At 38.3% G+C, this 26,804-nt stretch overlaps 1 protein-coding gene across 2 annotated transcripts in view; it reads left to right on the top strand.

The window, feature by feature from the left end:
- The window catches only part of LRRC8B (leucine rich repeat containing 8 VRAC subunit B), a 79,056-nt gene that overhangs the window by 26,720 nt on the left and 25,532 nt on the right, over nt 1-26,804 (top strand). Inside the window, exons 2-3 of one of the 2 annotated variants that reach the window (XM_023207980.2) lie at nt 5,146-5,202; nt 23,024-23,078. The gene's annotated coding sequence lies outside the window, so the exon portion shown is untranslated. Of the gene's footprint in view, nt 1-5,145; nt 5,277-23,023; nt 23,079-26,804 lie in introns of both variants that reach the window. The other variant, XM_023207972.2, reaches the window with a different exon arrangement.

The following is a 26,804-nucleotide window of genomic DNA, read 5'->3' as shown; positions in this document are numbered from 1 at the left end:
TTGCAGGATGGTTTGTAGAACAGTGCTTTCCTGATAAATCCATCTATCCTCTTTTCTACTGGAGCAAGGAAAAAACCTCAATTCCATTGACTTTTAAGTACTGTTTGGTGTAACATGATAGATCATTGCAATTTGATATTAATGATTTTCCTTTGGCAAAGCAGAATGCAAAGTTGAGAAGTCAAAGACATTGAGAATGCCCTAGGAGAGCATAAACTCAAAATTATAATCATTTTATTGGATACAATTGAAAAGTTTTATTTGAAGAGGAATCAGATGTTGAATTTTGCCTTTTGATTTGATTTTTAATGTAATAGGAAGTTTTCTTACATAGTTGAAAACATTGCTTTCTTTGTAATTTCTAATTTGTTTGTTTTAATTATAAGGCAATGGTTTTTGAGGTCTAAGAAAGATACTAGTATGCTGTTACATTCCTCCCAGAGTGAGTTTTCTTGATTCTTAATCCCATCTGATCTCTGTACTGTCACATTCCCTTTTTTCCCATTGGGAGTTTAAAATTATTCTCCTTATACATTTAGGATTCAAACCAATAGCTTTTCTTGTTGTCTAGGGATATGGTTAATGATTTCCACGTTTACAGGTAAAGATGAGCATCAGCAGTGTACTTTATCAATTATAAAATCATCTTTACATAATAATCACATTTGATTCTGACAGTTTTAGAGAGGGAACAAGGAAGAATGACTGCAATTAATTCCTATTCCTCAGAGAAGTCACACAGTATACCCCAAATAGCATGTAAACAGAAGGGCAGGACAAGAACCAGGCCTTTTAGCTCTGTGTCCGGTCTTCTTCCCACCCTCTCATACTGTGTCTGCATACCCTGTCCAAGACATTTACCAAGGCATTTACCAAGACATTTCCCACATACAGAATTTGGTTAATATGCTGAATAAAATTGTTGTGTCAAATTTTAATAAACTCTATAAAACCAAGTGTGTATCCTTCGGTTCTTTCCCTGTTAAACATGAATTCTTGCACTATATGTACAGTGAGAGAGCTTTCCTGCTTTCAAGGCCAATGACAGTGAGTGTCCAACTTAAAGGTAAGAACAAGAGGACAACAATAAGACAGATGTCCCAAGGAGGCATATGACTCAGAAGTTCAGTGGAAACATCGTAGGAGGTGAGGCTTGCAGGACGTGATAAGATTTGGAAAGCTGAAGAAGGGGGTGGACGGGAAATGTTTGAGCAGAGGTGTGTAGGAAAGAGTGTATGCAGTACTGAAATCATTGCAGAGGAAATGATACATCCAGGATTTGCTTCAAAACACCTGGCATGGGTGTGATATGAATTGATCGTTGTTGGGACTGGGTAAATGGTATATGGGGGACCCTTATAATATTATTCATACTTCTATATACATTAGAAAATTTCCATAGTAATATTTTTTTAAATAAAAATGGTATATTATGTGTTTTTTGGACAATACGTTAGGCTGGCCTATCAGAATAGAGAGCATGTTCAAAGGCATAGTAGGAAAGGTTGGAAAAGCAGCCTGGCACCCAATTCGATGGTGAGAGAGGATTTGTGAATGTATGCTGTGGAGTCTCGGTGAGTGCTAATAGGCACTGGTTCATTGGTTGAACTTGAGTTCTACTTGACTGTGAGCCCAAAGTGGAGTTGCAGTCCAGTGTTGGCATCTTATCAAGGATGGCAGTAACTCCACTTTACCTTCTGCTTCAGGACTGTCACATCTAATGTGCCATATTCAGTTCTGGAAGGCACATTTAAAGAGGACTGTTTGTGAACCACGTTTCAATGGTGGGATATGTCAAGCCCAGAAGAGTAACTCACATCTTCCTAGCAATCTTCTTTCTGTCAGAACACTCCATCAGCTTCTGGTTGTCTACCTGGAATAGACATATTTTCCCTTCTTCCAAGCCTCCCTACTACTCCCTTTCAAACGCTTTTGCTTTTGAGAGCCAAAGAATAGGCAATAAAAAGCAAATTAATCACATTACTATGATTCCTGAGTGACATGAAGGTACATAATCACAGTGGCATCTGACTCAACCTCCTGGCAACAGACTAACAGCTGACTGAGCTATACCCAGAAAGGAGCCCTTAGTGTAGCTTTCTGAAGCAAAGTTTCTTCTCCTTCCTGCTGAAGCTGTTTCTCTATAGCTAAGTAGAAAAGACAAGAGATGTATCAGAGAAATTTGGGTAATTGGTAATATTAAGGAATTGTAAATTATGTGTATATGATTTAGTAATGATTCTAGAGCTGACACACATAAGCTTGTGAAAACTGTTGTGTTATAGGAATTTTGCAAGCTAGTCAAACATAGTCATTAAAAACTAAATTGTACAAACTTAAAGTATCAAAAGTAAAATAAATACTCAAAACTCTCACTCCCTAATAATTTTACTATAATTTGTTGTTATCTGTGCTGTTAAGGTTATTTATGTCTAAGGTGTCTGCAGAGTAGAAGTACTATATAATGACATATGACACATCTCTTCTCAACTCCACATTCAGTGACGTCATGTTGGTACTTTGAAATTGGCCGTGGTGGGAATCATGGAAAATGGCAAAGAACCAGGGTCCTTTTTTTTTTCTTTTTCTCAGAAAACTGATTGCTAAACATTTACCAGCATGCCACTGGATATTATTGTGATATTGTGGTTATATCTTAAAGACTCTTTCTGTTTTAGGGATCCATACTGAAATAAGACAGAATATATCTAGAATCTGTTTCAAAATAATCCAATGAGGGTGGGTATTGTGATGTTGAATCAGAGTGGTGGGCAGATGGGTGTCATTGTACCACTCTCTCAACTTTTGTGTATGTTTAAAATTTTCCATAATAAAATGTTAAAACAGCAATTGTGGAATGTTACAATGAAAATAAATTGCCTGTACCTAGTAGACATAGATAGCAATCCAGTCTGGCACCTATCTGTCCTTCAAACTTTGATGCCAACATCCCTTTGATAAAATCATATTCTCAAATTTTTGAGCACTTATTTTGTAAATGGTTCACATAGGTCATTGATTTTAAAGATCTGTTTCTCATTAAATAAAATCAAGAAACCACTATGTGCATTTTATCATGCCCATCAGGGCAAAGGAATCCACTAGAGCCTTCCCAAGGATAGCAGAAAGCTCTCTTCATAGTGGGCGGGCGGGGAGGCAGGGGGGCATTCATTTGTTGGATTGCAATCCTGTTTGCAAAACCAGTTGTACGAATAGGGAAAAATGAATCAAGTAATTGCTCAGAAGGCTACTTGCGGCTACATGACAGCTGTGTACCCTTTAGATTTATTTTCAGTCTAGCTGATTTGAGTCATTGCCCAAAAAAGGAGTGTTGTCAAGTGAATTGTCTTTTATGCAGATGATGACAGCCTTTCTAAATATTGCCTTGCTGATATAAGGGATGTGTTTGGAATTATTGGCTTATGAATTAAACTAGCCGTAATCCAAACGATTTAAAAAGTTCTCGCTTAGGTTATATATTGATTACATTTCACAAAGAGCACAAAAGAACTATATTTTTTCTAGCATATATTTAGACATCAAATGGAAAAGTTATAGCATGAATTACTCAGAATACATCATTTTTTTCTAAGTTTGAAGTTTTAATTTCATTCTTAATATCAATTTGGAGTATGGTAATAGTTTCTCCTTGGATTTGATTATGCAATAATACATACAAACTAAATCCAGTTTACCAGGAAAAACATTTATGTTGAGTAATGAATGCAAGTGGTCACTATGATTATCCCATCAAACAGGGTAGTGAGGAAATTACTAGGTTTTATAATGGGGACAGAGAAGGACAATCAGAACCTTGAGGGGGAAAGTAGTCTATTCTGTCTTGTAATATTAAGTTAATGTGAGTTTCTGGTCCGTGTAGAAGTACAGGCTTAGACCATTCTCTTAAGTTAATGACAAAAAAATTCAAAGCCTCGAGCAATGAAAACAACAGATGCAAACTCAGGTTTGTTTTGACCCCTCAGTTTTGTTTCACCCTGGGCTGAAACAGATGCTGCAAATAGGAATTAAGATCAGGGAAGCCAGAAGTCAGAAGAGTGTGGGTAGGAGAAAAATCATTATAACTTCTCCTCATAAGACAGAGCTGGACAGAAAAATCACCTGGAGAAACTGGGAGACTTTGTTTACACTTTGCTGCAGTTTTTCCCATGTTAATTCCTTTGTACCAATACCCTTTTAGGGCCCTGCAGAGTCCCTCCACAGCATATTCTGAGAGTTTGTTTGAGGTATACAAATATAATAGAAGTCATAGTTCGAAATTAAGTTGGAACATGAAGATTGGGGTGTGATTGCTAAGAAAAAAAGCACGTATTAAGTTCCTGAAGTGAGATAATCACAGGCTTGTGAGAAAAAGCGAAACAACATAAGTATATAGTACATTAAACGGAGACAGATTCTGTAGGAAAAACAAAACCAGAGCAATTCTTCAAAATTAAATTCCCAAAGGATAACATTTTCCAACTCTATCAAAGCTGGCAAAGAAAGGAGATTGATGTTTATAAAACGTAACATACATCACATCAGAAATTCTTTCATGTTTCTATTAACCCTGTTGATATGCTAAATATATTCACTATCTCTACAACCATTAGAGCACAAATTAAAGATAAAGTAGCTTGGGAAAGGGAGCAGCTTTTTAACACTGAAGTGAAATGAAAAATATGCCCTAATGTTTTGTTAGTGAGTTGGCAGTTCATGATCAGGAAGACAGTGAGCACCTGCAATAGGGAGGCTGGAAGTTGTTTTTATAAAGAATGTCTTTGATTGCTTCCAATTCTATTTATCTCCAGTTGCACAACCAAGTAGAAGTCATTTGAAGAGATGTTTGGTAGTTATGTGGATGCGGGTTTGCATATGTGGGTGTTTTCGATCATATAAACTTCATATTTTAATGAATTCAGTCATCTTCATAAAAAACTAAATTGTCCCAATTTTAAATGGAAATATTCTGGAAGGAAGGTATTAAATGAATTCTTTTATGTGGGAGATGGACTGAGACTGCATTGAGTTATTTATTTTAAGTAACTTTTAAAATTTTACCAAGTGCAGGTCTTTAAGTCCAACATTGGCCCGAGTCTTCGGCAAAAACAGCCTAACAAACTCATTGATATTTTTTCCTCTCCCTAGGGCTCCAGTTTGTGTTTTCCATTGCCTACTAGACCTCACTACCTGGATGGCCCACAGGTACTGCAAACTCAGTGTTTCAAATAACACACTCACTAGCCTTCTTCATCATTGACCCTGTGACCAAAGCTAGGGTAAGTCACTTGTCCTTGAGTCCTGACTCTCCTTAACATCTAATCTGCTACCAAGTCCTTCTAATGGATACCTAAGGAGCCCTAGAGTCTATGCCCATAAGCTAGTTAGCAGAGCACCTGCTTGAAAGCACTTACAAGTAATAATAGTATTTTTGCTTCTATCTGCTCTTCTCTTCACACTCAGTTACATCTGAGTTCAAGCCTCCTTTCCTGTTTATCATCTGGACAATTGATCTATCCTGGTCTCCTCCCTATGTGTATTTCTCCTTTTTAACGAGTTGTTCATGCTGCTACCAAAGTGGCAAATTCTCACTTTTTAAATTTAAGATTTGACGCTGACTGGATTAAGTCACTCCCTTTCACAAATACCTTTTTGGGTTCAATAGAATGGTACCTGTGTCTCATTAGGTCTGCACCTAAATGGTCTTTTCATCTCACCTTCTTCAGCTTTTCCGCTAGGTTCACTTGCGAGAACAGTACTCAGTCAAACCTTAGCTATGCTAAACCTTTAATAAAGTATAAAAGATTAATTATGTTAATTATTAGCCTTGCTTTGAAATGAAAGGGCAAAATTCACCAAATAGCTTCTTGGTCTTCCACTGAATATTAACTAGCACTTTATAACAGAGCCTTTCACCAGGCCAACTTGACAGCTCTTTCCTTCTCCCATCTCTCTCATCAGCTAGAACCCACAGTTCTGCCTAAATTCCTTCATTGCTGGTCAGTCTCACTGATACTACCATGGTCTTCACTCTGACTGCTTCAGCATTGAATGACTGCAGTAGGATCCTACCTGGTTCCCTTACCTTCATTTCCCCTGGTCCCCAATCCTGCCCCATTGTATCTCTCATGCCTCACCAGATTAATTTTCCTAAAACATTGCTTGCATTCTGTTTTAGAATCTATAATTGTTCTCTTTTGTAAGTCAGTTCCAGCCATACGCTCATATTCTGGAATCTCCAACCATAAATGTCCTCACTGCCTCATTTATTTGTGAAGTCGTCTCCCTCTGGCCGTGAAGATCCTCTGCAGCCTCACTGCTCTTCCTCAGGCAACACCCTTCTACTCTGTCCCTCCCCACTGCCCCACTGGAGATCTTTTTCCTGCCCCAGCCCCTGCATATCCCTAACAGCTCAGAGATACATCATCTATATTGCCTTCTCCATTCCCTGAGCTATACCTATTCACCTTATGGGAGGAAGCTTTGGATGGTTGGAAGAGCACCATGTTTGGTGTCAGTTATGGGATCAAGCTGTTGCTCACGAGTCATGTGTCTTCAGCAGCTATTTTTTTTCTCTCTGAGCTTATATCCTTATTCTAAAGTCAAGTGTATGATTTAAATGACTATGAAAAAAAAAAGCTCCAAAAACTTTTGAGCATTATGTAGATGTTCAGAGTTGTTCCACTCCACCATTTAATCCTTTATTTTTTTTCCTTTTTACCCTGTGTATAAATTTCCCATTTTCCTAACTTTGTGTTTTAAGGATAGATATAAAATGAGATATACTTTCTTATCTTATTCGGACCATACCACAACAAATGCTCAATGAATTCTCCTTGTCAAGAGAATTCATTGAATATAAGTATAAAGGATCAGGCTCTGTGGTGAAAGTACAGTATTTGATAAAGCGAGTGAGGGAGTAACAAGAAAAGAGGGTGCCCAAAGAAAAGAGGACTGATTAGGAGACTGGCCAGCCTCAATACTTTTTGGTGCATCCACAGACAAGCTCTGAATGAGACCCACTAGCCAGGCTCGTCAACCTCTTAACACCATGGCAATAGAATTGACTCAGTTTCCTAAGTGTGACACTGTTCTTAAAACATAGTAGGCTCTCAAGTGTTTCTAGAGTTCACTAACCACATGATTTGCATATTATATATATTTATACACATGCATGTATGGTGCCAATAGATTTGTCTGTCACTGCTTATTTATTCATAGTTTTTTTTTCCTTTTAAACTTCATTTTTTTTTTTTTTTTTTTTTTTTGAGATGCAGTCTTGCTCTGTCACCCAGGCTGGAGTGCAGAGTGCAGTGGCGGGATCTCGGCTCACTGCAAGCTCCGCCTCCCGGGTTCCCACCATTCACCTGCCTCAGCCTCCCGAGTAGCTGGGACTACAGGTGCCCGCCACCATGCCCGGCTAGTTTTTTGTATTTTTAGTAGAGATGGGGTTTCACCATGTTAGCCAGGATGGTCTCGATCTCCTGACCTCATGATCCGCCCACCTTGGCCTCCCAAAGTGCTGGGATTACAGGCGTGAGCCACCGCGCCCGGCCTTAAATTTCATTTGTATACAGAGCAGCAGTGTGTCTGCTTTGTCTGCAGAGTAGCACTAATGTTCAGATTTGCATTGTGTTTGTGCAGCGTCTAATAGGTGCTACCTGATCATTTGCTGAAGTCATAGGTAGTTCAGGAACTATCTTCTTATTTAGATTGCTAGGAAGTTTTCATAAAAATATTGTCCTGTGTATAATACTAAACTTACTCAAATCCTGCTTAAAATTAAAAATAAGTATAAAGAATAATAATTAGTAAATGAGAATTTATTTTATTTTTGCATGGTGTCTTCTAGCCCCTTCTCCCACACCCAACTTCCTTGGAATAAGAGATATGGTAATGGAAACCAGAAATTGATGATCCTACCTAGTATCCATCTTAGCAGAAAAACGTAAACAGTAGTGAGTTTTGTTTGCTAACACTATCCTTGGACATAAGAGTAATCGTTAGGTACTTATAATAACTCTCACTATGTTTAGGTCACTGAGTCAGTTAAAAGCAGACTGATCAGTAAAATACATTTTCTGGTTTTAGAGAGCTTATAATTTACAGTAGATTAAAGGGAATGACAGTAACCCCAGCAAAATAATTAAGAGAAATGTGATTTACTTGTTACCTAAGAAGCAAAACATTTTTCTCCAAAGTAAGTCATTAAAGATTGCAATTGTTTATACCAAAGTTGATTTACTAGCATGAAAATGATTGCTTAACCCTGCTCCCTGCATTCACCAGGCGGGCTGGGTGAGTGCTTGTGTTTCAGATGAGCCAGCCTGGCTACAGGAAAAGATATTTGCATAGAAGACTGGGGACATTGCCACACAACAAAATGAAGAATTATGCTTTCAAAATTCCTTTTATTACTGCCTTGATTAAATTGTTGTTTCCAAGGGAATGGATTTTCAGATGAAATTTTAATATGCTTCAGATAATTCCAATTGTGTTCTTTCATTTTACTCGGCTTTCACAATATGATCATATTTGGTTTCACTTCCTGGTTAGTGCACACAAGCCTGTTGCTGGGAAATATTTGACTAAAGTGTTTATGAGAGAAGACTATTGTTTCAAAGTAGAGGAAGGCATTTTGGTTTGATTTACACTTAGTTCATGTAGTAATTTTTATAGAAATAAAATTTCTGACATGTAAATTGGTTAAAAACACTCTTTAAAAATAATTTAAAGGACTTATTTGGTGCTGAAATTAAGTTACCTTGTGGTGAAATCATCTCTTCTACAGAACTGTTTGATTAGGTACCAGTTGTGCAACAAATGAAATGTTTGTCCGTAATTAGAGTAATTGTAACTTGATTTTAAACAGAGGTTTGATTGCATGATGAGTGTAATAATGCCAAATGATTTTTCCATTGATTAAGGGCCCAGTGTATTCTTAAGTTGATCGTTTGCTCTCAGTGTGTTTAACCTGGCTAGAATATATCTGGCACCCTTTTGTGTATGTTGTAAATGACTGCTCTTCTGTGTTACTTCATACAAAATCTTTGCCTATTCTAAAAGTGGTATTTTTACCATTAAGTATTTAATTCCACCAGAGTACTCAGGTATTACCTAGTCTAAAAAAGTACAAATCAAATTTATTTCTCTTTTGAAAAAGTCAGTTAAGACTTTCAGGAAACGTGTGCTTCCTTAAAAACTAATTGCTTTGTCCATTTGCATCAATTGACTGGCTAAATCTGAAACTTTAATTTTTTAAAGCATAACTATTTTTCTACTCAGAATTTTAAGTTTGAAGTCCATCTGTGTTTTATTTCTCAAGGTACCCAGATATATACCCTAACATAAAATTAGGCTTCCTGCTGTCAATCTTGAACTCTCTCCAATGAATTCCTTCTGATGCTTTCAAATTAATTTTCTTGATATATAATAGTATGTCCCTAAATGTATTTTTCTATCATTCCCTTGCTCAGATATCACCAGTGACTTCCTACTACTTATATCAAGCCTAAATTCCTCTCTGCTTATAAAAATATTTGAATATTCTAAAAGTGATATTTTTACCCCTAAAGCAATAATTTCTCAGGTGCCTGTTAACGTTCTGCGCCTGAGTTATGTCTTGAAAATTTTTTAGTGTGGCATTTGAGACTCACTTAGCATTTGATCCTAATCACCTTTCCACTCTTATCTCCATCATTTCTGTCTCATAAATTCCGCTCCATCTCTGTGTGTGCTCATTAATTCATTAAATTGACCTTGACTTTCTTTTGCCTTCTTTATTGGTTGTTCCATTCGTCCACATAAAATATTATGTGCCCTGTTATTAACCACCCCCTTTCACCCCTTATTCCTTCACCCCCTAACTATATAAATCTTATGCATCTTTCTTGGTCCAACTCATAAACTCTGTGCAGTGACTATTGTTCTTCTAGTATATATTACCTTAAGATGTAACTGTGTAATTCATTTGTTTGGTCTTGTACTTAGGCCTTCTTTCACCAATGCATAAGCTCCTTTTGAGATTTAGATCTGAGTGTGACACCTTTCTATTGCCTTCATCACCTGGGCCAGTTCTTTTCACCCAGCAGAAGCCTCATCATGATTGTCGAGTACACCTAGTGTCAGAGCAAGATGTAACATTTCCACTTTCTCTTGGTGCCCCATGACACAAGTTGGTGTTACACAAGACCCTCTTCATTTCTACCTGTCTTCAACTGACAGCGACTAAGTTGTTGCCTTCCTTAAATGGATAAGAGTCTCCACACAATAAAAACAGATGGTATTGTCAGATATAAATAGGTAAATACTATCTTTGTGTGTGGGTGAGAGAAAAAAGACAGGAAAAAACTACACTTATAGCTTTCTTGGCACAATCTTTTTGCCTCTCAAATTTGGTTGCTAAGAAATAACCATAGATTCATCTGCTGTGTATAAAAGAGAAACGTAGAGACTCTGTGTGTTTTGCGGCCGATTTTGTCACTGAGCTATGACAGAGCCTCACCCTGATTTAGAAGTCATGTGTCAGACTTCCAGATGGGGAGTCTATCTTTTGTCTCCTGGAAAACCATTGAAACTCTGTTTCCAGAAGGCCCATGTTTCTCCCCTTTGCTGAGACCAAGTGAAGCTGCAGAATCCTGCTGAGTTATGAAGCCCGAAGCCAACCTAATGTGCAGGAATGACCTGTCACATTTTTTGGAATGTAGGCATTCTATGTGATTCATATTAGTTATTTGTGTGTTATTTTAGAAGAAGCTTACTCTATCACTTCAGAGTGCTCAGAGCTGCCCCAACTTATTCTGAATGCCGTGGCGGAGCTAAATTCATCTTCTCTGCTGATGAGGCTCAAATGGAGTCTTTAGTCTCTGCTAAAGGATTCAGGAAGCCTTGCATGTCACATAGAATTTAGGATGTAAATTGAAGGTAGGAAGGTATGAAGATTGTAAGATACTTTGCAGTTTTTGCTTCCAAGCAAGGAGGTCTGATTAAAACTCTTGTATCTGTTAAATTAATATTTACTAGCAGCTTCTACAAGCTAAGCCCTGGGATGCAATGATAAGCATGATACACGTAGACCAGACCTCAGAGAGAAATAAACCTTTAATCAAACAATTACTTATAGGTTTGTGATAAATGTTTTGAAAGGAAGGGATGGAGAACTACAGGAGCATGTTGTGAAGTGACCTGTCATCATGTCAAGAAGGTATCCACTAGGAAATAACTTTATTAGTCGTTGACTCAGGGCATCAATGACTTAAACAACTGCCTTGTTTTGGCCTTGAAAGCAAGCTTGACCTTTTAAGTGAACTATCTGGCACTGTGTGAAATTGCAGCAGCCAGCTGAAATAAGAATTCGCTCTCCTTATGAGACTTTTCTTATACAGCATCATGTTATGTGTATAATAAATTCATATTTGGCCTTTGCCCCCATGTCACATCACAGAGCCCCATTCCTGATAAGAGTGTCCTTTGTTATTCATAGTGAACCCCTGTTAACCATACCTAAGTTTTGTTTTAATGTGGTAACTCATTGTAGGCACCTGGGTAGCCTCAGGATGGGTACTGGTCACCAGAGGATCCAACCATGTGATTCCAGCATTGGAACTTTTACACCCACCATCAGCATCTGGAAAGGGGAGAGGGACTGGAGATTTTCAATCACTAGCGGCCAATGTTATTTAATCAATGATGCCTACGTAATGAAGTTTTCATAAAAACCCCTAAACAATGGGGTTCAGGTACCTTCCAGATTGGTGAACACATCAAAGTGCTGGGAGGGTGCTTAGGTTGGAAAGAGCAGAGAAGCTCCATCCTCCCACTGCCCTCAAATACCTTGCCTTTTGCATCTCTTCCATTTGGCTGTTCCTGAGTTATATCCTTTATAATAAATCAATAATGGTGAGTAAGGTGTTTTCCTGAGTTCTGTGAGTTATTCTAGTAAATTATCAAATTTGAAGAGAACGTTATGGGAACCCCCAAATTTATAGTCAAGTCAAACAGAAGTACAGGTAGTCTGGATTCCTGGGACTTGTGATTGAGTTTGAAGCAAGCTCAGTCTTGTAAAATGGAGCCCTTAAACCTGTGGAGTCTGATGCTAACTCTGAGTAGTTAATGTCAGAATAGGATTGAATTTTAGGACACCCAGTTGGTGTTGCAGGGAGTGATACCAGGAAAAAAAAAATCTCACTCTGCATTTACCCTAAATGTAAACCAGACATTCTCCCTCTCCAGCTGAAGAGCAAATGGCAACCAGTGATTTTGACTACCAGCAGCCATTAACCAAGTTACAAATGTGAAGCATTAATTTAACACCAAGGTAAAAACGGACATTTTACCTGAATCATACGTGACACAAGAGCTTGCTTTTTCAAAACAGACTGGTTTCTCTCTGAATGCGCTTGCCCAGTGTTTCATTCCCCACCCCTTCTTCTATGGAAAATAGGAGCTGGAACAGATAAGCAGTGCTGACTGACTGGAATCTTTTAAAAGAGCTTCTTTGGGTTGGGCAGTTAGGCACGTGCACTCCATTGGCACGGTGAGCTAGAGATTGTGCGCATTCTTTTTGTCTTTTTCCAACTCCCCGGTTAACAGACTTTAAGTGATCCATTATCAGTCCATTATTGCAAGGCAGATTTGGAGAATAATTTTCTACTGAGGTTGTTGTTTTGTCACAGTGAAACAAATGCCTGACATTCTGTGTTTGGGCCACATAGTTCTTCTGAACCCCTGGGCCTCAATGCCTTTTTTGAAGAGTTCTTTTTGACTTTGCAATAGGACCTAAATGTGATGAAATGTCAATGTCTTTGCAACACTTGCTGTTTTGTTACCCTGGAACCAGAGTGGCATAAATAAAGCTCACTTCCTGAGTTGTTTTGTTTCAAAGATACTGTCCCAAGGCCAAAAGCATCCTCTTTTTAAATCACTTTGCTAGTAAAAGCATTAGCTTTCTTTATGAGATCTCTTTTGCATTTGTTTGCTACTGCAGTGATTTCAGAGTGCTTCCATGATATTTGTTTCACCACTAATATCAATTCTTGAGCCAGTATGATTGTCTGTATTTTAAAGCTGAGGAGATGGAGGCCTGTATTTGGTGAGTGATTTAAGCCCATGCAGATAATGGTGGAGGCAGGCCTGGGACTCAGTCCAGTGTTCATTTTCCACCCTGCTGCCATGGAAAACCAGCCCCTGTGTCTTACTCTCACTAGTGCGAGGAGTGGAGAAGCAAAATGATACTGTACTCAGTCAGCAGCAGACACATAAATACAATTTCCTAATTTTTATTTATGTGTTTTTTCGTGTGTTCCCTTGCTAGGGCTTGGGGAACATTGAAATTAGGAAATTTGTACTTACCTAAAACAGCTCTAGAACACTTACACAGCAACAGATCAGCAAGTAGGGCAATTGCTCTAAGATGTGCAGAGTTGACTCTCACAGCAGTGACTGCTGCTGACCAGTAAGTCAAGACAACCGGGCCAGGCGCAGTGGCTCACACCTGTAATCCCAGCACTTTGGGAGGTATGAGGTCAGGAGATTGAGACCATCCTGGCTAAGACAGTGAAACCCTGTCTCTACTAAAAATACAAAAAAATTTAGCCGGGCATTGTGGTGGGTGCCTGTAGTCCCAGCTACTCGGGAGGCTGAGGCAGGAGAATGGCGTGAACCCGGGAGGCAGAGCGTGCAGTGAGCCGAGATTGCACCACTGCACTTCAGCCTGGGCGACAGAGCAAGACTCCATCTCAAAAAAAAAAAAAAAAAAAAAATTCTGTAAAAATGCCTAGTATCTGTAAGCATAGACACCAGTGAAGTATAGATAGAAATAAAGTCAGAGGCTTTGAAAAATCCCTTGCCATCACAACAGGGTTCCAAACTGGTTGGAATCCATGAGACAGGCAGCATGATAAAGCAAGAGGTGACCATAGCTAACTGTGAGGCTGAGCAAGTGCCCACAGTGAGTCACAGGGCAAAGCATCCTGTTGTCATGTTTGTACTATTCTCAGGTGATCCATGATCACTGTGATCACAGAATTAATAATCCAATCTGCCCTACATTTTGGGGTCAAACTTAGCACTCCTGGGAGGGAAACAGTAAGAGCCAATAAAACAGAAGGCAAGAGAAGCTGGAGATCACCACTCTTTCCCCTCACTTCCCAGTGGCAAGCCTCCCAACTCTCCCTGAGACGTTGCTTTGTCTTTATAATAAGAAAGCAGCAAGTCAAGAGGTGACATGTTTTAGAAAGGGCTCTCTGGCTGCAGTATGGAAATGGGACTAAGGAGGGAAAGAGAAGAGGTGATTTCAGAGTCATCCTGCCCAAAGAGGACATGGGCCCCACCCAAGAGAGTGATAGCAAGATTGTAGAAGGAACTGGTTTAAGAGGCCATTGGATTTGAGGGAATAGAAGGAGAAAGTTTCTGGGTTAGGTACCTGCCTTAGTCTGTTTGTGCTGCTGTAACAAAACACCTAAAACTGGGTAATTTATAAGTAACGTAAATGTATTCCTTTCCAGCTCTGGAGGCTGGAAAGTCCAAGATCAAGATACTACAGATTTGGTTTCTGGACCATGAACATTGTATAGGAGTAGAAGAGCAACAGGAATAGAATGAGAGAACTTACCCTTCAAGCCCTTTTATAAGGCACTAAATCCCATCCTTGAGGGCAGAGTCCTCATAGCCCAATCACCGCTTAAAGGCTCCATTTCTTAATATTGTTGCACTGAGGTTTAAGCTTCAACATGAATTTTGAAGGGGACACAAACATCCAAACCAGAGCAGTCAATGCCTTAGCCCTTGATGTTGCTATCAACCTGAGATTCGGGGATCGAGGAAGGGCAGGTATGATATCTAGGTGTGGGAGGAAACAGTAGACGCAGTTTGGGACATGCTGCTTGAGTTGCTTCCACACATCTCGGTATATAGCCAGGAAGATGCTGGGGAGATGATTCTGCAGCTTGGGGTTAGGAAGCTGGGCTCACCATATACACAGAGATGGTGGATGAAACCTTAAGCATAATGCTCAGGATGTCACCCAAGCATAGCATATGTGTGAGTAGAGAAGCAACAGGCCCAAGACTGAACCCCAATGCTTAAGGGGTAAGGTAGTAGTAGAAACCTTCCATGGTCCTAATACCTTTTTATCTTCAGTTAAAATTAGTACTTCCTGCTGGGTGTGGTGGCTCATGCCTGTAATCCCAGCACTTTGGGAGGCTGAGGTGGGACAATCGCTTGTGTCCAGGAGTTTGAGACCAGCCTAAGCAACATTGTGAGACTCTGTCTCTACAAAAAAATCAAAAAATAGCTGGGTGTGGTGGCATGTGCCTGTAATCCCAGCTACTCGGGAAGCTAAGGTGGGGTGTATTGAGCCATGACCACAACACTGCACTCAGCTAAATGACAGAGTGAGACCCTGTCTCAAAAAAATATACATATATATATATATATATGTATACACACACACACACATATATATGTACAGACATACACACACCCACACACATTTTTGTGTATATGTGAGGCAGAGTGAGTGCCCATAGCAAGCCACATGGTGAAGCATCCTGTTATCCTACTTATTTATAAACATATAAATAAATTTTAAAAATTAGTACTTCCATTATATACTTGGCTTGATGACCTTTTCTTGCTATAACCAATTTTTACTCTCTTTTTCAGTGAGACCAATTTAGGAGTTGGCAATTATAGACATTGTACTCCCTTTCTAAGAAAACATACACCATTGCTTTTCCTGGTGTTCTAACTTTTAAACCCCTTCTCAATCCTCACCACTCCAGAGGAGTCTTTCAGACTAGATATCCCCTAGCTCCAACCACAGTTAATAAACTCATTGCATTGTGGGAAACTGGAAGTAGAGACTCTCTCAATCATTTGCTCTCTCTAACATCACATGTAAGGAAAGTTAGGTTAAGTGAGGTGACAAAGCCAACATTATACCGTCAGTAAGATGTAAAGCAAGGAGTAGAACTTCAGTTTCCTAACACCTAGTTGGGTATTCATTTGATCAGGTCATGCTACCTTGTAGTGTTGATCCTTCCCTATATCTCAGTAATGGTTACTTTCCTTCATTTGTACATCTAATCACATTACTACATTCCCTTCATCCACCTAATATAGTTCTATGGAGAGGCAGAGCAGCTGTTTCTCTATTATTAACTCATTTGATATGCCTTTTAATATATCTATCTAATTTGGTATATCTTTTAATATGTTTGTCTCATTTGGTATGCCTTTATCCACTTGTGCTTTAGTTGAGCAGTTCGACCCCACATATCCAGAGACTATGGAAGTAACAAGGCAATCGTGCAAAAATGGGTTTATTACGAAAGTCTCAGGGATACGTGGATGGATGGATGGATGGATTGATCTGTTTATTTCACATAGGCACCCAGTAAGTGTGTCTGCTATCACTAAGGCCAAGGATTGCTATTACTGTCTTATAACCACCTCCCAAAACACACACACACACACACACCCTCTGCATTACCACCACCCATCCTCCCACCTTCTTATCTTTTCCTTTTCCTCCCTGCCTTCACCTACCCTATTATTGCTGTCCTTGATGCTTTCTGGTGGATTGACCGCTTAACAAAAGATTAAAAAGAGGATCAAATACTTTGCATATCCATTAAATTATTAGTGAATTTTGTAAACATGGGAGCTTCAATTGTTATTTTAGGGAAAAAAAGATCTCCCATACTCAGTTACCTTAATAGTTACCAGAAGATTTTTTAAATTTCTTAACTTCATATATTGTGATTTATCCTTTTTTTTTTTTTTTTTTTTTTTTCTTTCAGAGACTTGATCTCACTCTGTCATCCAGGCTGGAGCTCAGTGGTGTGCAGTCTCGGCTCACTGCAGCCTTGACGTCCTAAACTCAAGCAGTCCTCCTGCCTCATCCCCCTGAGTAGCTGGGAGTACAAGCAGGTGTCACTATGCCCAGCTAATTTTTAAATTTGTTGTAGAGACAGGATCTTGCCTTGTTGCCCAAGCTGGTCTCAAACTCCTGGGCTCAAGTATCTTCCCATCTTGACCTCCTAACGTGCTAGGATTACAGGCATGAGCCACCATGCCTGGCCATGTTGCTATTTAGTAAAGAAGACATAAACCTTTTCTAGACAAATTTGGGGGATCACATTCTCTCTCCCACCCAAATCAGGATGCTCTCCCACCCAAGGAAGGATGTACCCTTCCTCTGGCTATCTGTCATGTCAACCTTAAGTATTTAAAACAGGCAGGCAGGATGGAGGAATTCAAGGTAACAAACAAAATTGATAATTCAATATTTAGTATTTATTGTAACCTATGAATTATGAACAAAGCAAATTCAATACATTAAAATTATATTTTTTGTGTTGGTATGTTTTCTAGTATATTGAGACCGACAGTATATTTAATTTGTGTAATCCATTTATGTTTATTTTAAAGCAATAAGAACAGTTTTCCTGTTTTACATGAGTATAGATTTTTTTCTGGAGATATACATATGTAACAAAATTTACTTTTTAAACTATTTTAAGTGCTTTTTACTTTTTTAAGTATTTTAACTATTTTTAATTCTGTGGCATTGAGTTCATGTATATTGTTGTACAACCATGATTATAGATTTTAAGTCATGACCCTCTGCTTGGGTGACAGTCATATCAGACCTGTCTGCAGCATAAATCTTGATAGACATTGCATCAAAGAGTAGAGGTTACCAGCACAGGTTAACTTTTTAAAAATGTGGCATCAAGGTATATTAAAGGTTTCACAACACTTTGCCTTCCTTATGGGCCATATAGTAAATGATTAAGAACAGTTTATATTTCACAACACTTTCTAGTAATGAGTCTTGTGATATATGGTGAGAACTGGCATGGAAGTCACAACTTAGGTGGAAAGCCAAACCTCCAGTATCTAATCTGCTATTTGTTTATAGGATCATACTTTAAAGGCAATCATTAAAGGATTAATTTTAGATAAAGCTACTACTGTGTTAATAAATAACCATGTTTAGTGCTTACACTGTACCTGCTGCTGTGCTAAGCATTTGAATTGTATTTGCCTCAATTAATTCTTAAAACAACTCCATTAGGTTGAAACCATTATTATGGTTATTATCCCTATTTTACAGATGAGAAAAGTGATAGCTTATCTAAGATCAAGCAGATGGTAAACAACAAAGCCAAACCTCAATCTTAACTATTCTGCTACCTTCCCTTCCAAGTCTCTCACATTTTCATCAGTTTTAGGATAAGAACTAGGCCGAACAAAGTAACACATTGAAAACATGTGATACTCCTTTTTAAAGTCTTTCAAAAAGAAGGTCATATATGGGTAGTGGTTTTGATTTATTTTAACCACATTTTAATCGATATGTCTGGAAGAAAAGCCATGTAAAACACTGTTATTTAACTGCAGATTAAACTTGGGTTATTCATCTTGTTATTAAATTGTTGGTAAATGTTTCTTCATAAGAGGCTGTGCAAGCAGGATGTACCCTTGCTCTGGCTATCTATCATGTCGACTTTAATTATTTAATAGGCAGCCAGGATGGAGGAAGCACTTGTTGATTCTGTTTCCTAGATGGAATACTGAGCAATGAGCTAGGAAAACAAAATAGATCTCATTCTTAAATTGTCTCTTTTAGTTCTAAAAGATAGATTGTAGCTTGGAGAAAAGGAGAGAGCTGTCACATTCTATATAAAACTCCTTTTTATATAGCTCCTTGGGGAGGCTGTGTAGCAGATGGCTCTTAGTCAGCTGTGTTGTGAATGCTGGGTCTGCTTATGAGCTTGAGCAAGTTTGTTTCTCAGAACCTCAACTTTTTCACCTTTAGAGTCGGCTAATACCTATTTCACCAGGTACACCGTAAATGTTACCCTTCCCCTACCATCACCCCTTTCCATTCAACAGTAATTATTGAGACTGTTAGTGTTAGTTCTTCCTGCACACCTGACTCTTCCAAGAGCTCAAAGGCTGAAGCAGGAAGACATCAAATCAAATATTGATGATTTGGTTTAATGGAAGCATAATAGAACTATCAGTATTCCCTAAATGCTAAAGAAGCATGAAGGGCTAACTACTTGTTTAGAGGGACACATAGGGTAACAGTGTTTGTTTTAAACATATTTTGTGTTTAATAGTCACTTAATACTGAACATTAAACCTTTGTGTTTTGTGGTCAGAAATTAGCTCAAGCACTAGGCTGATTTGCAATGCATAACAATTTGATTTTGTCTTTGGGTTAAGAGTATGTTATAGCAGATGTAGCATTCTTTACAGTGATCATTATCAGATGTTATTGGTTTTATGAGACTAAAGCTATCTAAGGACATGCAATATTGGCAGCTCAATCATAGCTCACAGCATTGTGGAATTACATTTATGAGGCACCTAATATGTGGTTGACTCTCAGGACACTAGAAAGGTCCTTGCCCTCCAGAGTTCAGGACAAGTGGGCACAGAATTGTATGATGTGCAGCATGCTTGTTTGGATGATACCTTGATAATTCCGTTGGTCCCAGTGTTGTTCTTGTTGCATTATACTTAGGTTAACTTGTGGAAAAGGGAATAATTGTGAAATCATAATTTGATAAGATATTAAGGTCATTTTGGAATGCTCTGGCATTTATCCAGTGGTCCAACACTGATTCAGAATGACTCTCAGTCATTATAATGCAGCCACTCAGGCTGAACTGACAGCAGTTTTCCATTCAAATTTGTGAAATGTCCCATTTGGTGAGTAAGTTGGCAAATATAAATTTTTCTCCTTTCTCCCTGAAGGATGAAGACTTAGTCTCTGCTTCTGAATTTCTGCCCCTGCCATGGGGTCTTGGAAATGCCTGAGTCTCTGTCCCTGTCATTTGCTTTGCCAGCCTTCCATACCCACCATGTGTGTGCACCAGTGGTGTTCACAGATCTTTCTGAGAGCCAGGCCTTCTCCTCTGTACCCTTGGTTCCTAAATGGGTGGTGAAACCTGATCTGCTGTCCTTCATTTACTCAACAGTGATTTACTAAATATTCATGGCACAGAGAGAGACAAGACCGACACAAGGGGAGTGGGCTTATCACTGATCACTCTGGGCTCTGGACAGGCTAAGGATTTCATGCCACTTCATACTGGTATTCATTAAATATTTGTTCACAGTGTTTTTAAGTGGAGTAGTGAAGCACTGTATGGAAAAAGAGTAGCAAAAGAGCCCTCTGGGTCCTCCTTTTGCCAGTTTCTGACCCAAAGGAAATAGACTCATGATATTTTCTTCCAACCACATTCAATACCATCCTTGAGAAAGGTTCAGTAGGTACTATTTTTGTTTAATCTAGTTAAGTTTCCAGAGATCTAGATGCCCCATTGATGAATCCATACGTGGTAGCTGCTATATAATATCTAGGACCCTAATCTAGCCCATGAAAGAGACATTGGGATACATCCCTGGGATACCGATAAATGAGATACTGCCCCAGCCCTCAAAGAATTGGAGGCAATAGCTTCACATATATTAATAAACACTGTAAAAGAAATATTAGTAAATGACTTCCTGGAACACAGATGAAGGAGCAACAAATTCAGCCTGTGCTGGTCTGGATGGCTCATAGAGGTGATTCCACTTGATCAAGAATGGGACAGATGATGCAGTGGGATGTTCTTTTTTTAAATCCATCTGTTATTTATGATTTTGAGTTTTTCAGACTGATGAAATGGGAGGCTTTAATTTTACGTAGTCTGAAGCCTTAAACTTATACAATTGCCTGAGGCAGGGTGAATGAGTATGATATTACAGTGATTTCTGCCATAGCTCTCCTGCCAAAAAAGGTCCCAGTGACTATGCCTTTAACCCAGTTCAGGTCCTTTGACCAGAGATTCTTGACATCTTGCTAGATCTTTCCTAAGATTTAACTATCCCTACAAGACAAGTACGCCCAAATGGAAAGCCATGCTCACATTCCAAAATTGTATAGTAGTTCTTTGTGCACTACAAAAAAGTTTGTTTTGTCAAATCTGCCATCTCTCCTAACCAGAAAGAAACAAGAACATCCAGAGTAAGGTCCTTTGGGGCCTTTTGTTTTTCTATCAGAAAGCTGATTGTTGCTGTATTGTTCCCTTAATCCTCAGTCACTTGGGAGCCGTTCCTTGTATGTCCTTCATTGGGAGCCTTCCTTTCGGGAGGAAGCTCTTATTTGAGAAAGAAGAGAATTCTCAGTGTTATACTTATCTCCAAATCTTCCAGAATACCCTTTTATTTTTAGGTTATCTTGGAATTGACTTTTTAAGTTAAAATACACACGTCTTGTGTCCTTCCTCTGGAGAGAGAATGTTTTTGAAGGGGTAGATCAGCTAGTTGTGTAACACTCATTAGCATAGCAAGCTGGCGGACGTGCTGACGCAGGCCGCCTGCCTCAGCAGCTGGGTCGGTCAGAATTGCTGTAACAATCTTTGTCCTCTTTTTATCCTGCCTAATATGGACTATTTATGCTGTTCTAAGAAGCATTGTCATTTAGTATTTCACGTTTCATTCTTCCAACTTGGTACTTTTGTGTTCTGCTAAGGAGGAAGAAAGGTGATAAATTTAGTTATAGTTTCTAAAATTGGTTTGAATGATTTGGTTTTATCCTGAATAAAGAAACTCAGCTACATTTTGTTACTTACTTTACTTGACAGCAGTGGCTTCACCCTGAGATGACAAATTTTCATTACGAGAGAGCTGTCATTGAGCTCTACATTTATATCTTCTCAGCAAAATATTCCTCTGGTTTAGGTAAATGTTAAATAGGAGAGAGGAATGAAATGCATTAGTAAGTTGCTGAAACATGTTCAATTCAACTCAAAGAAATGCTGAATAAAGCAACAATAAGATCATTTTTCACATAGGAATTAGCAAATTTTTTAAATAATGATTTCTAAATCTGGTGAGGTGTTACTTATACATTGTTGACAGGAAAGAAAATTGGTATAACCTTTCTGAGAAATAATTTGATGCTGTATATCAGAGGCCTTAAAATGTTTATGCTCTTTTGACCTAATTCCTTCATTTTGGAAGTATATGCAAAACAAAATAAAAAAAATCATATGAAGAGTACAGAGATGTTTATAACGTTATTAGTATTAAAAAAAGGAAAATTGAAAATTTAGTAGGGGAATGATTTCATAAACTAAGACATATCCATGCATGAACTATATGCTTCCATCAAAAATGATTCTTAAAGAAACTTTATAGCAGTATCAAAAAACCTGTGATACATAAGTGGCAAAAAAAGATCTCAGTATTGTGCCATTGAATTTTATAATGGCATAATTACATAAAACCAGTAGGTCAGCAAAAATTAAAAACTGGACAAAGAAAACTATCCCAAATGTTAAGTCTTTCACTGTGTTTCCCCTTTTAAGAAGCATAGATACTTTCAATTTGTTTTTCTGTCTTATATTTTTAAAATCAGTGGTACTCATATATAATGCTGTCTTATTCTCCATTAAAAATTCATTGTGCACTTTGGGAGGCTGAGGCAGGCAGATCACGAGGTCAGGAGATCGAGACCATCCTGGTTAACATGGCGAAACCCTGTCTCTACTAAAAGTACAAAAAATTAGCCGGGCGTGGTGGTGGGCGCCTGTAGTCCCAGCTACTCAGGAGGCTGAGGCAGGAGAACGGCATGAACCCAGGAGGTGGAGCTTGCAGTGAGCTGAGATCGCGCCACTGCACTCCATCCAGCCTGGGCGACAGAGCGAGACTCCGTCTCAAAAACAAACAAACAAACAAAACAAATTCAATGTTTATGTTTTGTGCCTTGTAAGCTACTGTTGTGATGAAGTAAAATGTGTAGTTTGTGACAGTGATTTGTTTCTCTCCCTGGGTAATAGTTAACCTCTTCTTTGAGAAGTCAGAAGGTGAGCTCTTTAATGCTTTCTTTTTAAGTAAGTTATCTTTTGTATGTTTCATAAAATTATTATATATGTTGGAAATTTTATCTCAGTGGATGAATCATCTTGCAGTCCTGTGATGCGTAAAATATAACAATATGCTTGTGATTTCTCCTTAGGAACTTTTCAAATTGAGACCAATTGCAGAGGTTCCAATTGACCAGCATTCATAGGGTAAGATTAACATCCTGAATTATAAACACATGGTAAAGATAATTACAATTAAGTTGGTAGCTTGGGGCAAATAGATACTGAATACTTAGTATGTAAAAGAGATTACTATTCTTACAGATGTTTTGAGTAAAATCTTTCCGAGGTTTGTAAACCAGTTAATAAACAGAAAATTAGATCTGTAACCGTCTAGTAAAAATGTCATCTTCCTACCTTTTGTGGATTTTGTATGCAGGAAAATATATGTATATATGATATTCGTCACTTTTAACAGTAAAATCTAAGGAATATAATAAATGCCCATGGCAGACTTAGAGTCCATGTCTGTATTTTTCTGGTTTTTGTTTAAGATAGAATTTTTAATATTGCCATAGATTTGATTTGCTGTATTTCTATTAAGTAAAAGATGGCCATACTTTCTTTGAGTAGGCAAGTCAGAAATAAGCCCTATACTCTGTTGCTTCCTGCAAACATCATTCGTCTTTTGTAATTGAAGAAGATTAATCTTAAGTTAGATTGTAGCAGTGCTTTTAGCTTTGACACAATGAATGAAGATTTTGTACACTGTATAATAGCACAACTCTCTAATGTTCTGAATACAGCTTAAAAGTGTCACCCAGCTCTGAACATACAGTCTAGATGAATCAGTGGTGAAGATAAGCGGTCTGTCACCTACTGCATTCTAAACACCCTTCCTTTTTACGGATGAAGGTGAAGATCCTTTGACTTCTTAGGTATATTCACATTTCCATTATGACTCATTGAGTTAACCATAAATTCTTTTTAATTTTATAATTTCAACTTTTATTTTAGATTCGGGGATACATGGTCAGGTTTGTTATAAGGGTATATTGCATGATACTGAGGTTGGGAGTAAGGATGATCCTGTCACCCAGGTAGTGAGCATAGTGTACAATAGGAAAACTTTCAGCCCTTGCCTCTCTCCCTTCCTTTCTCCTTTTGGAGTCCCCAGTGTCTGTTGTTCCCATCTTTATATCTATGTGTACCCAATGCTTAGCTCCCACTTATAAGTGAAAAAATGTATTTAGTTTTCTGTTTCTGCTTCAGCTCACAGAGGATAATGGCCTCCAGCTTCATCCATGTTGCTGCAAAGGACTTGATTTCCTTCTTTTTTATGGCTATGTAGTCTTCCATGGTGTATATGTACCATATTTTCTATTTTTTTCTTTATCTTTTTTTTAATTTTTATTTTAAGTTCAGGGGTACACGTGCAAGTTTGCTACATAGATATACTTGTGTCATGGGGGTTTGTGGTGGATATTATTTTATCACCCAGGGATTAAGCTGAGTACCCGTTAGTTATTTTCCCTGGTCCTCTTTCTTCTCCCACCCTCCACCCTTTGATAGGCCCCAGTATGTGGTGTTCCCCTCTATGTGTCCATGTGTTCTCATCATTTAGCTCCTACTTGTAAGTAAGAACACGTGGCTTGCAGAACATTTGGTTTTCTGTTCCTGCATTAGTTTGCTAAGGATAATGGCCTCCAGCTCCATCCATGTCCCTTCAAAGGACATGGTATCATTCTTTTTTATGGCTGCATAGTATTCTGTGGTGTATATGAACCACATTTCCTTTATCCAGTCTATCATTGATGGGCATTTAGGTTGATTCTATGTCTTTGCTATTGTGAATAGTGCTGCAGTGAATATACACACACATGTGTCTTTATAATAGAATGATTTATATGCTTTGGGTATGTGCCCAGTAATGGGATGGCTGAGTTGAATGGTGTTTCTGTCTTTAGGTCTTTGAGGAATTGCCACATTGTCTTCCACAATGGTTGAACTGATTTACACTCCCACCAACAGTGTGTACGCATTCCTTTTTCTCCACAACCTCATCAGCATCTGTTTTTTGACCTTTTAATAATATCCTTTCTGGCTGGTGTGAGATGGTATCTCATTGTGGTTTTGATTTGCATTTCTCTAATGATCAGTGATGCTGATCATTTTTTCATATGCTTCTTGGCCGTGTGTATGTCTTCTTTTGAGTAATGTCTGTTCATGTGTTTGCCCACTTTTTTATGGGGTTGTTTTTTCTTGTAAATTTGTTCAAGTTCCTTGAGATGCTGGATATTAGACCTTTGTCGGATGCATAGTTTGCAAAAATTTTTTCCCATTCTGTAGGTTGTTTGTTTACTCTGTTGATAGCAGAAGCTCTTTAATTTAATTAGTTCCATTTGTCAGTTTTTGCTTTTGTTCCAATTGCTTTTGGCATCTTCATTATTAAATCTTTGCCCATGCTTATTGTCCTGAATGGTATTGCCTAGGTTGTCTTCCAGGGTTTTTATAATTTGGGATTTTATGTTTAAGTCTTTAATCTGTCTTGAGTTAGTTTTTCTATATGGTGTAAGGAAGGGGTCCAGTTTTAATCTTCTGTATATGACTAGCCAGTTATCCCAGCACCATTTATCAAATAGGGAATCCTTTCCCCATTGCTCGTTTTTGTGTTGTTGAAGACCAGATAGTGGTAGGTATGCGGTCTTATTTCTGTGTTCTCTATTCTGTGCCATTGGTTTATCTGTCTGCTTTGTGCCAGTACCATGCTATTTTGGGTTATTGTAGCCCTGTAGTATAGTTTGAAGTCTGGCAATGTGATGCCTCCAACTTTGTTTCTTTTGCTTAGCATTGCCTTGGCTATGCAGAGTTTTGTTTGTGTGTTTCTTTTGTTTTGTTTGTTCCACGTGAATTTTAAAATAGTTTTTTCTAGTTCTGTGAAGAATTTCAATGGTAGTTTAATAGGAATAGCATTGAATCTATACATTGCTTTGAACAGTATGGACATTTTAATGATACAGATTCTTCTTATCCATGAGCATGGAATGTTTTTCCATTTATTTTGTGTTGTCTTCAACTTCTTTGAGCAGTGGTTTGTAGTTCTCCCTAGTTAGCTGTATTCCCAGGTATTTTATTCTTTTTGTGCCAGTTGTAAATGGGAGTTTGTCCCTGAGTTGGCTCTCGACATGACTGTTGTTGGTGTATAGGAATGCTAGTGATTTTCACACATCGATTTTGTATCTGGAGACTTTGCTGAAGTTATCAGCTTAAGAAGCTTTTGGGCTGAGACTATGGGGTTTTCTAGATATAAGACCATGTTGTCACAAACAGGGATACTTTGCTTTCCTCTTTTCCTATTTGGATGCACTTTATTTCTTTCTCTTGCCTCATTGCCCTGGCAAGGACTTCAATACTGTGTTGAATAGGAATGGTGAGAGAGAGTATTATTATTGTGTGCTGGTTTTCTTTCTTTCTTTCTTTTTTTTTTTTTCCTTTTTTGCTAAGGAGTGTTTTACTTCCAAGTATGTGATCAATTTTAAAGTATGTACCATGTAGCAATGGCAATGAGAAAAATGTATATTGTGTTTTTGGTTGGATAGTTTTGTAGATATCTATCAGGTCCATTTGATTCAGTGTTAGTTTAGGTCCTGAATATCTTTGTTAATTTTGTGTCTCAGTGACCTAATATTGTCAGTGGGGTGTTAAAGTCTCCTACTATTTTTTATCGGGAGTCTAAGTCTCTTTAAGGTCTCTAAGAACTTGCTTTGTGAATCTGGGTGCTCCTATGCTTATGAAGCTTCGTTTGGCCAGATATGAAATTATGGGTTAAAATTTCTGTTAAGAATGTTGAATATTGACTTCTAATCTCTTCTGGCTGGTAGGGTTTCAGCTGAAAAGTTTGCTATTAGTCTGAAGGGCTTTTCATTGTAGGTG

Source organism: Piliocolobus tephrosceles, chromosome 1 (genome assembly GCF_002776525.5).
Source record: "Piliocolobus tephrosceles isolate RC106 chromosome 1, ASM277652v3, whole genome shotgun sequence".
NCBI lineage: Eukaryota > Metazoa > Chordata > Mammalia > Primates > Cercopithecidae > Piliocolobus > Piliocolobus tephrosceles.
This window is presented reverse-complemented; position numbering and strand designations above follow the sequence as displayed.